The sequence below is a fragment of the Mus musculus genome, chromosome 11 (assembly GCF_000001635.26).
Source record: "Mus musculus strain C57BL/6J chromosome 11, GRCm38.p6 C57BL/6J".
Classification (NCBI taxonomy): domain Eukaryota; kingdom Metazoa; phylum Chordata; class Mammalia; order Rodentia; family Muridae; genus Mus; species Mus musculus.
The window spans coordinates 77,896,265-77,909,167 of NC_000077.6; the positions used below are offsets into that span (position 1 = coordinate 77,896,265).

The 12,903-nt window shown below is 47.5% G+C and overlaps 1 long non-coding RNA gene across 2 annotated transcripts, besides 1 other annotated feature; it reads left to right on the plus strand.

Annotated features, from left to right (window-relative positions):
- The first annotated feature begins 705 nt into the window (after positions 1 to 705).
- On the plus strand, positions 706 to 10,974 carry Gm29979. Of its 2 annotated transcripts, none has more exons than XR_388868.4 (4): positions 706 to 1,281; positions 3,751 to 3,936; positions 4,779 to 4,961; positions 10,625 to 10,974. It is a non-coding gene; the product is annotated as a predicted gene, 29979 (long non-coding RNA). The 2 variants fall into 2 exon arrangements; XR_388869.4 differs by having other exon boundaries at positions 4,783 to 4,961.
- Positions 9,746 to 11,464: an enhancer, noted in NCBI's record as "VISTA enhancer mm981". NCBI's record gives its function as "enhancer in: hindbrain (rhombencephalon)[14/14] | forebrain[7/14]" and the evidence as "EXISTENCE:transgenic organism evidence [ECO:0001131][PMID:17130149]".

Here is a 12,903-nt window from a genome sequence, read left to right on the forward strand (position 1 = left end):
GTCTATTAAATAAACAAAAATAAAAATGATACAACCTTATTATGTTGTCCGAGTTGCAATTCATACAGGGTCCCGTGGAGCGTTCTGGGGCCATGGACAGTAGGATAAAATAGTTCAAATATTCTGACCTAGAAATTCTACTTGGTGAACTATTCCCTCGGGGGAGGAGAAGGCTTTTATATGAAGACATGCATATCTGAGCTCTTATAATATTAAAAAATAATGGAAACGATCCAACATCGGGGAATAGCTAAGCAAATAGCTGACATGTTGATTCCAAATGGCAGGCATGAGTTCCCTGCTTTGTAGAAACGCAGATAGGAAATTGATACAGAGACACAGAACACAAATGACACACTGCTTACAACCGTGACTTCTGTGCATGCTGATCAAAGATCTAGGAAGAAATTGGTGGTGAGGTCATTGAGCTTACTTCTCATTAGTTCCCGTATTCTATGAAAACGGTGCCTCCATTCACAATTTATAAAAGGAGGAGAAATCCCCAGGGGAAACAAATGCTTCACTTCTCCCTGGCTACTGGATCCAGGACCTGGGAAGTTCTTTCTTTGTTTTAATCTCAGTCCTTCCTGCTGCCTGATATTGTTCAGTCCTCCATGGCCGCTGCGGGGAAGCTGCCAAGCCTCTCTGTATTCCCCCCACCCCCCGTTTAATATAATATCCCTTCAGAGATAAAATGACAATCCCATTTCCCCGTCCCTACTTCACAAGCTTGCCCTGGATTCCTGAACTCAAGCATTCTGCTTCTTGTTAAGAATTTCAAAAGGCGGCTCCTCCGAAAGCCGACACTGGCCACGGCCCAACCTTGAAATGAAAAGCAAATCTGCTTCTAAAGGCTTCCCCTTCTATCAGGATTGCCTGTCCTTGTGGATGTCCTGACAGGGGCAGGCAGAGAGAAGCGATCCCCTCAAATTCCATTTTAACACCCATTCCGGATCGGAGGAATATTAAAGGGCAAGCCAACAGCCCTACACCTTGCTGCTTGTATGTGTCAGCAGCCGTGGCTCATGTCCTGGGGCAGAGGCGCCGAAGATGTGAGGGCTGAGCTGCTCATCCGATGGCTTGATTGACACTTTGCAGACAGGGGTGGAAGAAGCGAGCCGGGGAAGCAGCAAGCTGTACAGCTCAGAAATAATGAGAGGACCCGAGTGGAGAGAGAAAGCGGAATAAATAAGAGAGACCTAGGAGTGCAGAGGGAGAGCCTTCTGCTCTGTTTTCTTCCCTGCCTCACTTGGCCAAGGAGCTGAAGCCTAGGGCAAGGAGGTAGGCAAACAGGGGATGAGCCCTACCCTGAAGGCAGATCCTGCCTGCTGCCTGGTGCGGGCTGCTGGCTGCCAGGGTTCCTGAATGCTTAAGAGGATGCTGGTTGTGGGAACGCAAAGACCAGGCTTTGCATACACATCGCTGACCCACTGGTCTGTCTCAGGTTGATTTCCAACTTCATTCCTGATCCCCGTAGGTCAGGTCATCTACCCACCATTTAAAGACATCCTTTAAATGGCAAATGTGGACAGGTTACTCCTCGTTAAAATTTTCTTCATAGCTGCCCTTTCCTATTAGGATAAAAATCTGAACTCCTTAGCTTGGCACGCAAGATAGCTTCCGTTCTGACCTCTGCTGGCGCCCACAGCTCCACTACTGACCCTTTCCCACTGAGTTCTTGGCACCTTAGTAACGCTGAGTGGAGAGAGGCTCCACCGATCACCTGATTTCCCAACTCCCAGGCACCCCCAGACACCCCCAAGCAGATGCAGCTTTTCCTATACAGTCTCTTCATCCTGCAGAGACTCCACTATAACAATACGCGTATTGTGCTGTAATTGTTTGCATGTCTGCCTTCCTCCTACACTTCTTAAAAGGAGGGAGTCTTCTTTCTATTGTCATATTTTGTAGGTAATACATACACAGGGAACAACAGTAAAATGTCCAAAAAAGAACGCTGTGGAATCTCTTTTCCACCCATCCCCAGAGCTCAATTCTCTATCAGATGTGACACTATCACTGTTGTCTTTTGTATCTTTTTAGAGGTGTTCTGTGAGTATACAAACATGCTTATACAGTATGTACGGTTGTGCGTGTGTGTGTGTGTGTGTGTGTGTGTGTGTGTGTGTGTGTGTGTGTGTATGCGTTCCTATATAACACCATGGTGTTCTCATTACCTTTATCTTGGTGTCCACATCAATCATAAGGCATTGGTACTCTGTCGTGATGGCTGCAGAGTATACATGGGTATGAAGGAGGCATTTGGCACAGAGACAGCATGCATACATGCTTGTGATGGGTGACAGGGTTCTCTGGTTATAACAGATGTCCTGGATTCCTAGGCCTCTCTGGCTACTCTGGTGCTGGGTGTTCAGCAAGGGAGAGATGCCCCTCTGAACTCCTCAGGACAGTCTCCCTCTTGCAGGTGTACAGGTGAGACACTCAAAGGCCCTGGTTCTTTGTTTCCTGGCATTTCTCTGAGTTTTGCATTTATTAAATAGCAGCTGTCAGAGTCAACGCTGCACCCCAGCATACAACGGTGCAATCACAAGGCCGGTCCCAAGGAAGAGAGATAAATAAGGAGTCCTGAGAAGGGACTGACAGTGCTATAAAAATGTTAAAACATCTTTTTGTCTGACAGAGTTGGGGTACAACTGTAAAAAGATGCTCTCAAGCCTGCACAGTGGCTCACACCTGCAATCCAAGCACTTGAGAAGCTAAGGCAGAAGGATCGGGAGTTTAAAGCCATCCTCAGTTACACAGCAAGTTTGAAGCTAGCCTTGGCTGCATAAGACCCCATTTTTGTTGTTTTGGTTTGGTTTGGTTTTTTGAGACAAGTTTTCTCTGTGTAGCCCAGGCTGTTCTAGAACTCACTCTGTACACCAGGCTGGCTTCAAACTCAGAGATCTGCCTTGCTTCTGTTTCCCCAGTGCTGGGATTAAAGGCATATGCCACCACTTCCAGATAAGACCCTGATTTTAAATGTGTGTGTGTGGGGGGCATGTAAAATACGTTTATTAACCATGAAGATGCATATCTGTAATGGGAGGCAGAAAGATTGTCTTTGGGTTCTCAGGCAGGCAGGTCTCTGTGAATTCGAAGCCAGCCTGGTCTACAGAACTAGTTCTAGGATATCCAGGGTTACACAAAGATACCCTGTATTGGAAAATAAAGACATTGTCTCCAGAAACAAGGACTGGGGATATAGCCGAGTGGAAGAATCTTTGACTAGCATGAACAAACGCTCACAGAGTTCACTAGGACAAGGAAATGCACTAAAAACAAGGCAGGGTTTTTATTTACGAGAAAACGTCCCCAAAGAACACAAAGTCTCTTTTTAAGGTTTGTTTTATCTGTAGAGGTGTTTTATCTATCTGTAAGGATGTTTTGCCTACATGTATACATGCTTGTCAAGTGCATTTCCTTGTACCTGGTGAACTTGAAGGCCAGAAGAAGGTGTTGGACCCCCTGGAATTGGAGTTACAAATGGTTACGAGCTGCCATAAGGGTGCTGGGAACTGACCCTGGGCCCCCTGCAAGAGAAGCAAGTGGTCCTAATCACTAAGCTACCTTTCCATCCCTGTACACTGAATCTTCTTACTCCTTCCTCCCAGGTCTGTCTGTCCCAGTCCCACAAATGTGTGCATATGTTTGCATCGTTGCCTGGGGTGAGGGTGGGGCTCTAAATATGGCTGAGTGTTCATTGGCAGATGTCCTTACACAACTGTGGCCCAATGTATCCCACTCCAGACCTTTCCATGAAGCTCCGAGGACATTAAAGGCAAGTCAGATGTCTAAGCAATGTCCCATCACCCTCTGTGGAGGAGAGGCTGTGTCTGGGGTTGAGATTCTGTCAATACCTCCCTCTGCTCTGGCACCTGCTGCTCTTCCTGGCCATTCCCAGTCTTCACAGCCTGACATCACCGTTGCTGCAAGGTAGGAAGTTCACTACCAATGGCCATTTACCCCTCTACTGATACAGTATGTTTTCAGGCCTTTATCATATTTAGGGAGGAATCTTTGCTTTTTGGTATTGGAGTTTGTGCCTAGGGCCCTATGCTTGCTAGGCAAACATTGCCACCACTGAACTGTGTCCTCTGATCCCTTTAGCTTTTATTTTGAGACAGAGTGTCCAGGGTAGCCTCACACTCACTCTAAAGGCCTTGAACTTCTGACCGTCCTGCCTCAGACTCTAGAGTATCTGGGATTACAGGCTTGTGGTCTAGAACCTTCTATCTTACTCTCCATGGCACGTAGGTAGTGTACTTGGGTTTTTAGACCCCCTCCCTGTACCAAGGCATCAGAAAAAAATTCACATTTGCTAGGATTAACACAAGCTTCTTGTTGTGGTTGTTGTTGTTGTTGTTTGAGACAGGGCTTCTCTGTGTAGCCCTGGCTGTCCTGGAACTCACTCTATAGACCAGGCTAGCCTTGAACTTAGAGAGTCACTGACCTCTGCCACCCATGTGCTGGAATCAAAGGCGTGGGCCACTATGGCCTGGCTTGACACACAGGCTTTTTAAGTAAACAGAGTTTCTACCATCTGATTTCTCTGTTAATGCTTTGCTACAGCTTTAAAAATGTCCTCAATATCGAGTATTTCCCAATAGCCAGTAGCATTGCTTACTAGCACGGTTGGCCTAAATAACCTGGCTCACCACTGCCAGGCTTCCAGACTTGGTTCTGAGCCAACCACTGAGCCTAGGATGCATAAACCCTCCAGGATGGCCTTCACTTATATTGGTCTAACCATGTGCTCCAATCGCCTTCCTTCCCAGATAGCAATGGTTAAAAATGGACCATGGCAATTATGAGCAAAGATGGCTGCCTCCCTCACTGGACAGCAAAAGTGGAAATCTCATCCTACCAGCCACCAGGAGAGCTGGCCCTGTGTAAGCCAGGCAGGCTTTGGCTGGAGGACCAGTATGCATGGGACCCCTAAAGCACCATCATGAATGGAAGTAAGTGCAGGAGAAATTTGCCAAGGAGATTACCTTCTGGAAATCACTGTACTTGTTTAAAAGAAGCCCATGCTGATAAGGGGCAGGTAGAGGCTGTGACCTCAAGGTTAATTGTCTTTAGCTAAGACAGGGTCTTGCTTCCTGTGTATGTTTTAAAGAATAGGATGTATAATGGCCCACCATCCCAAATGGTGCAGAACACCTGAGAATCACAGTCTAGCGTTCATTGTCCTGCCCCCACCCCCACACACCTCCCTGTGTAGTACCTAACCTCTCTAAATAAAGTGTTGAGCAAATGTTTAAAGAAAATCAGGTTTTTCTTGGTTCCTGTAACAAGAAGCTAGCGCCAGTAGCTGCCTCTGGGGAGTGAAGCTGGGTGGAATCTTGTTATGTGTAGGAAAGGCTTAGAAGGAAATGCTGTACAGATCACTGCGGTCCTGATGGGACCCAAGGATAGGCTCTGGGCATCATTAGCATCCTGCCTACATCCTCACCCTCAGCCACAGCCCGCCCTAGGCTTAGATAGAATCCAAATCCGCAGAAAAGCTAGAGAACAGGTGAAAGGTCGCGTGCAGTGTCTGGAAATTTTGACAATATAAAGAAAAGGAGGTTGTGGGCCCCATGCCGGCCTCATCTCACTAGCAGGGATCTCTACAGAACCTTAAGAGGAGCCTGCTGGGTTCTCAGTGGCATGGTGAGTTGTAACCAGCTGCTACCAGCTTCCTGCCTCGTAGTGGTTGGCAAACCCTCTCCCGACTCCCCCCCTCCCCCGCTCCTCCCCCTATACCCTGCCCCCACTCCCTGGCAGTCTCTCCCTCCGCACATTTGTCCACCTTTATTTGCCTGCTGTTTCTGGGGGCAGGAGAAAGAAAGGTTTAGAAAAGACATTGGGAGGATTCCAGTTGTGTTTGGAACTGACTCTCAGGGCATCTTGCCCAGAATTCTCCAAGGAAAGAAGAAAGTGGAGGTTCCTGGAATGGGCTAGGAAAGGTCTGCAGGGAACTGCCTCAGAAAGCATCGTCTGGGGCCAGGGAGATGACTCAGTGGGCAAAGGTGCTTGCTGCCCAACCTGAAGGCCCAAGTTGGAGCCCCTGAACCTATAAGATGAAAACAGAGAACCAGTTCTTCAAATTTGTTCTCCAACCTTCATGTGAGCATACACACACATACACTCGGCATCAAGTACCCCTGTTCCTTGCACCATACACACCCACACACCCAAATCAAAATAAAACATTTCTTTTCTTTTCTTTTCTTTTCTTTTCTTTTCTTTTCTTTTCTTTTCTCTTTCTTTCTTTCTTTCTTTCTCTCTCTCTTTCTTTCCTTCTTTCTCTTTCTTTCTTTCTTTCTTTCTTTCTTTTCTTCTCTCTCTCTCTCTCTTGCTCTCTCTCTCTCTCTCTCTCTCTCTCTCTCTCTCTCTCTCTCTCTCTCTCTCTCTCTTTCTTTAAAACAAACCTTTCTAAAGCTGCTTCTGGACATCCCAGAGGTCTGGCCCTCATCATGGCTTTCCCATGTGCTTGTGCAGGTTACAGAGCGCTCACCTGTTAGGCTTCCCAGCTGCATCTTCAGCAACAGCCCTGTAAAATCAATAGACAGGCCCTTCCTTCCTTCTTCCTGCCTTCCTTATTTATTTTTATTTGTGTGTGTGCATGTATATGTCTGTGTGTGTTTGCTATGTGTGTGGCTACCCTCAGAGGGCAGAAGTAGGTAAGAGATCCCTTGGAGCTGTGATTCTGGGTGGTTGTAAGCTACCAACATGGATGAACTCATGGAACTGAACTCAGGCCCTCTAGAAAAACAGTAAATGTTCCACTGAAGTCCTTTACTAGAAGCAGCCCCCAGCCCCCAGCCCCCTAAGCACATGCCTGTTTTTCATTTTGGATAAGGTTTTGTCATGTTGCCTGGACTGGCCTCACTTGCAGTTGATTCTCCTGTCTCAAGACTCCCAGGTGATAGCATTATGTATGCCAACATGCCCAGCTAAGCAGGCATGCATGCATGTACATAGAGGCTGGTAGACCTCTAAAAGACTTGAAGTCCAGCCTGGTTGGTCTACTTATTGAGTTTCAGGCCAGCCAGGACTACACAATGGAGACTCTGTCTCAAAAACAAAACAAAAAAATTAAAAACCTAATTTTCGGATATGAAAACGAAGAGCCTATGTCTCGGCAGAGCGAGCATCCTCCCACACAGGACCTCTTCCCAGCCTCTCTCCATGTACCAGTGGGGTCTTCTGTGAAGCAAGGGCGAAAACTGTGGTTCATTTTGTGTTGCACAGTGCCATGCTCCACGCTCCCACTCCTGCAAAGACAGAGAAGACGCCAACCCCTGGTGGGAAGAAAGTCTAAAGCAACCCTGGGGACCCTTGAGGAAGCGATTTGATTTATTCCAGTCCCTCCTGGTATTCTGTGCCACATTTATAAACGTCAGGGCCAGAATTGAAGTTCCTACTGCCCTGGCAGCTGCTGGTTACTGCAGTTGCTCACCCGGGGTTTGCCTCTGGTTGATTGATAAGGAGCCAAGGAAACAAAAAAACACCCAAGGGAGGGGCAGCCTCTCCAGATGAGAAAAGGCAGAATCTGGAAATGTGTAAAGGGACTGGGAAGGGTGTCTGTCAGTTATAAGCAGAAGGCCAAACTGTGACAGTGTGTGGAAAATGCCTTCCACTTGGGTGGAGAGAAAATGCATCTCTCATCAGAGCAACCCTGTCTTTCAGAGTCTATCTCCCAGGCTAGGGGAAGGCGAAACCCTCAGTCAGGCTGTCTGCCTGACCTGCAGGCTCTTCCTGTCTGAGAAGCTCCTGACAGCCTCTAGCGTCTGGGACAGAGAAAGGGCTGGCAGAGATTTAGATCCAAAAAGGCCCCGGAGGAGAATGGAAAGAAGTGAAGGGTAAGAGGCTCTCACAGACTAAAGGTAGAATCCCCACTAGCTGAACTGGTAGCTGAGATTAGGGGTGACCCACTCTTGGCGAGACACATCTTCCTCATAGGTCCTCCTGGCAAACTGCTGGCTGTGACCGGCTCATGCAGTCCCAGCCAAGCACAGGGGAACACGCCAAACAATGAGGCCTGGCCCAAGTGATCCCTAAACAAGACATTAAAAGTCGCTTATATTTGGCATTTGTCAGCTTATTTGTTTTGACTTTCCAAGTCAGGGTTTTTCTGTGTAGCCCTGGCTGTCCCAGAACTCAATCTGTAGACCAGGCTGGCCTCAAACTCAGAGATCCACCTGCCTCTGCCTCCTGAGTGCTGGGATTAAAGGCATGCATCAATCACACCCTTTATTTTTAATAAAGGCTGTATGTACCCTTATTTTTAATCACACCCAGCCAAATGTTTCAAAATGATGGTCATTCTCTTCTAAGCCAACCTTTTCCGGCCCCAGAAGTTGTGTGTGTGGCTAAGCCCGGCAGCCCTCAGTGCAGGTGACATCACCTTGCAGGGTGACATGGGACAAAGTTTTAGAGCCAGTTTATAACCCAGGCAACAAAATGTCTATTATAGGCAGTTTGGTTTATTTTACTTTTTCTCCTTATTTTGCTTGCTTTGTCAGACCCAGTTTTCTATCATTTTTAGCCCTTCCCCCAAACCAAATATCTGAGCCAAGCAACAAACCCAGTCAGTCTTTAGTGAGCTCAGTCAGTCAAAGATGGGGCAGCGGTTTAGTCATTAGCATCACAGAGGCAGGGCAGCAGGAAGAGCAGGAAGAAGCCAACCTTAGTGAGAGGGTTTTGGGAGGATCCCCTCTTCAACTTCCTTTGATGGAAAAGATTTTTAAGTCTGGGTTTTTTTTTTTCTTGTCTTTTGGTTTTTGGTTTTTGAGAAAGGGCTTCTCTGTTTAGCCCTGGCTGTCCTTGAACTCACAGGCATCCTCCTGCCTCTGCTTTCCTGAGCGCTGGGATTAAAGGTGTGTGTCACCATTGCCTGCTTTCACTACCACCATCTGGCTAGGCTGGAATTTTTTTTTAAAAGGTAGCATAAACAAAAGTTGGCAATTCTTACAAAGGAATACCATTCAGCCTTCAAGGGGGTCACTTTCTGGGGCTGGAGATGGCTCAGTAGTGAAGAGCACGGGCTGCTCTTCCAAAGGACCTGCACCTATATCAGGCAGCTCACAGCTGTCTGTACCACAGCCCAGAGTATCTGAACCTCTGGCTCTGTGGGCTCATGCACACACTTGCAAACATGCAAACACACACATGCACACGGTTAGAATGAATAAAAATAAGTCTTTTTTAAAAGCAGAAGCAAAGCAAGTAGGGTGACTTTCTATCCTTTCTTACAACCCGGTGAGCACTGGGGACATTGTGCCGAGTGCTCAATGAGGACCCAGAATGAGGGACAGTCCATTTCCAAGGGCCATCTAGACTGCAGGCTCCATTGAGGTAAAAAGAAAAAATGAAGTTCGTGGGGCTGGGCAGGGAACGGGTGGTATGGCATTTCCCTTCGGGAAGACCAAAAAAAAAAAAAAAAAATCGTGGAGGTGGGCACGGGGCAAAGGTGACATAACAGTGTGACCTTTAAAATAAGTAAATGCGCCAGGCGGTGGTGGCGCACGCCTTTAATCCCAGCACTCAGGAGGCAGAGGCAGGCAGATTTCTGAGTTCAAGGCCAGCCTGGTCTACAGAGTGAGTTCCAGGACAGCCAGGGCTACACAGAGAAACCCTGTCTCAAAAAACAAAAATAAAAAACAAAAAAAATAAGTAAATGCTACATTTTCTCTTAAATGTTTATTGAGAATTTTAACAAAGTCCTGGACAAATAAATCCATTCTACCTTCTTCAAAAGCTGATAGTTGCCATCAACAGTGTAACTCAAAAGAATCCATGACAGCTTGGGCCAGAGTCCAAAGACAAAGCTCAAAGTCTTTTTATTTTGGGAGGAAGTGGATGGTCTTAGCTGGATTGACGAACTGGTGTCTAACATTCCTGCTTTTCCCCCTTCTCTAACATCGTGACTCGGCGGCCCGTTGTAGCTCCTCTCCCAGCCCTGGAATGTTCCGCAGTCTAACCCGGGTGTCTCTGATCCATCCCTCCGGGTCTGGCCTGTTTCCCCTGGCGACTTGACAAGGCTACAGTGAGCCCTGAGCCGAGCTGAGGCTCTGCTAGCCAGGAGGCTGCTGAGGTGGCTTTTTAATCCTCCAGCCGTGCCATCCTAGTGATTGCTTTTATTAGGAAATGTAATGAAAAAGACTATATGAAGCCCCTGCCAGAAAAAAAAAAAAAAAAAAAAAGAAAAGCTAATAAGATTTTGCACCAAAGTGTGGCGAGAAAAGAAAGGGGGAAGCGGCACATTAGGAGTCAGATAATGAGATAAATGAAAGACCGCAGGGAACTACATTTTTGCAGACTTGCCGGATGGTTGTAAAAATTTTAATTTGCTGAATTCTCTTTTTTTTCCGTCGCCCCTGATTCTCCCTACCTCAGTCTTCCGCATGGTCTCGCTGATGCTCTGAATTCTTTGTGTGTGTGTGTGTGTGTGTGTGTGTGTGTGTGTGTGAGAGAGAGAGAGAGAGAGAGAGAGAGAGAGAGAGAGAGAGAGAGACCCCACTCCCACCATAGCCAGAACCCTGCGCCTCATGACTTGAGTTGGAGGCTAGGACCCACCCAGTCACAGGACACAAGAGGACAAAGAACTGACACCCCTTTCCCCCTCCCCCAACAGAGCCTGCTGTGATTCAGCCACGGAAGAAGGAGAAAGCAGGGAAACAGAACTATGGAGGGAGGACAAGAGATCAAAGATCTGGGAAGTAAGGAGGAAGAGAAAGCCCCCGCTGGTCCCGCAAATCGATTCTCTGCAAGGCCCGCCTCCCCGTCTGTGCTCCGAACTCCTAAGCAGAATGTAGCCTCCATGGGATGCCAGGCCTGAACAGAAGGGCCCAGGAGCACGGGGCAGACACACATGCCAGGCTGCCAGAACCACTGGGCCTGATTTGTCCTACAGGGAGGTCCTGCATCCTCCAGACACCCCCTGACCTCTCTCCAAAATACACACGCTCTGTTTGCTTCAGGGGATTCCTGCCTCCTCCTCCGCACCAGAGGATTCTGGGATGCTTTTTCACTGCCATGCCTAAGTCTCTGTTCTCTCAGCTGCGACTGGACAGACTGAGGGAAGACTTGATAGGTAGCTTTCCTAGTAAGAGCCGGGATGGAGGGGTTAGAAGGGTTGGGAGTTGGGGTGGGAGGTTGGGGGGGTTAGGGGTTGGGGTGGGAGGTTGGGTGGGTTAGGGGTTGGGGTGGGAGGTTGGGGTGGAAAGGTAGGTATGGGAGCCTGTGAGACAGAGGAATTAATAGTTCAAGATGGAGACACATTACTTACTGTTAGGAAAATCACTTGTTCTTCTATTCAATGTACCTACCCCAGTGGGGACAACCTGCTCTGTGTCCCTCTGAGAAAAGCTGTCTCCACGACAATATACCACCAGTTCCCTAGAGGATACGCATGTCCTGTACAGGCCACTGTAGGAGACAGAAAAGCCATCAAAGTCAAGCCAGGCTCATGCAGATGAGAGGAACTGTTAGAAACCAGAAAAATGACCTGACTAGTCTGGTTTGTAATCCCAGCAATCTGAGGTGGGGGAAGATGGAGAATTCAAGGACATCCTCAGCTACTTACTGTGTTTGAAGACACTTTGGGCTACAAGAGACACTACCCCCAAAACCCAAAAGATCTGGCCAAATCTGATAACCTGTCAGCAGACTTCTGGGGCATCACCAGGCAGCCTCTAGGAATGGAGGTGCTTGGAGAAGTGTGACTATAGGTCCCAGCCAAGGTGGACAGGAGAATAAGAGGCTTGGGAAGGGCTCTTGGGAAGGGCTTGGGGTGGGGGGGGTTGAATGGAGATAGAGGGGAGCAAGCTTCCCAGAGAAGGAAATGGGATAGTTTTAAGGCCAGTTGTGAAGAGAAGGACTACATGATTGTGGAAAGGCTAACAATGACAACTAATTACAGCCAACAGGATGGCACATGCACACAGTCCCACCTTTTTAGGAAGCTGAGGCAGGAGGGTCAGTTGGGCCCAGGAGTTGTGGGGAATACCCTAGACAATATAACAAGGCCCCATCTCTTCCAAAAAGAAAAGTCAGCCAGGCATAATGGTGCATACCTTTAGTCCTAGTGATGATAGGCAGAGGCAGGTGGATCTCTGTGAGTTCAAGGTTAGACTGGTCTACAAAGCAGAGTCCAGAACAGCCAGGGCTGTTACACAGAGAAATCCTGTCTCAAAAATAAAAAGCAAAACCAAACCAACCAAACAAACAAAAATAATAAGAGGCAATACACATGGTTCAGCCTGTGTTCTGAGCACTGCCCTCGAGACCTAAGGACACATACTGAATTGCCAACAGATCTTAAAATGTCACTGTGAGCATCTCTATTTTATACACAGAAAACTGAGACATATGGGCAGTCAAAGAGAAGACCCAGCTGGCCCTCCGTTGTCTGAGCTTCTAACCTCCTCTGTCTTGTTCCCTGTCATACAGGACAGAGAAGGGGCAGGACACTGCAGACTTGGCAAAACAGCAGCAATGTAGATAAGAATGTGAACTCTCAGGGCTGGAAAGACAACGGCTCAGCTCAGCAGCTAAGAGCACTTGTTGCTCTTCCACAGGACTTGAGTTCAGTTCCTGGAACGTACATGGTAGCTCACAGCCCACTGTAACTCCAGTTCTGGGGGATCTGACACACTTGTTTAGCCTCCATGATACACATACATACATTCAGGCAAAACACTCATACATAAAGTAAAATCAATAAAGCAAAATACTTTAAAATTTTTTTAAATATTTATTTATTTATTATATGTAATTACACTGTAGCTGTCTTCAGACACTCCAGAAGAAAGCATCAGATTTTGTTATGGATGGTTGTGAGCCACCATGTGGTTGCTGGGATTTGAACTCAGGACCTTTAAAAGAGCAGTCGGTGCTCTTAACCGCTGAGCC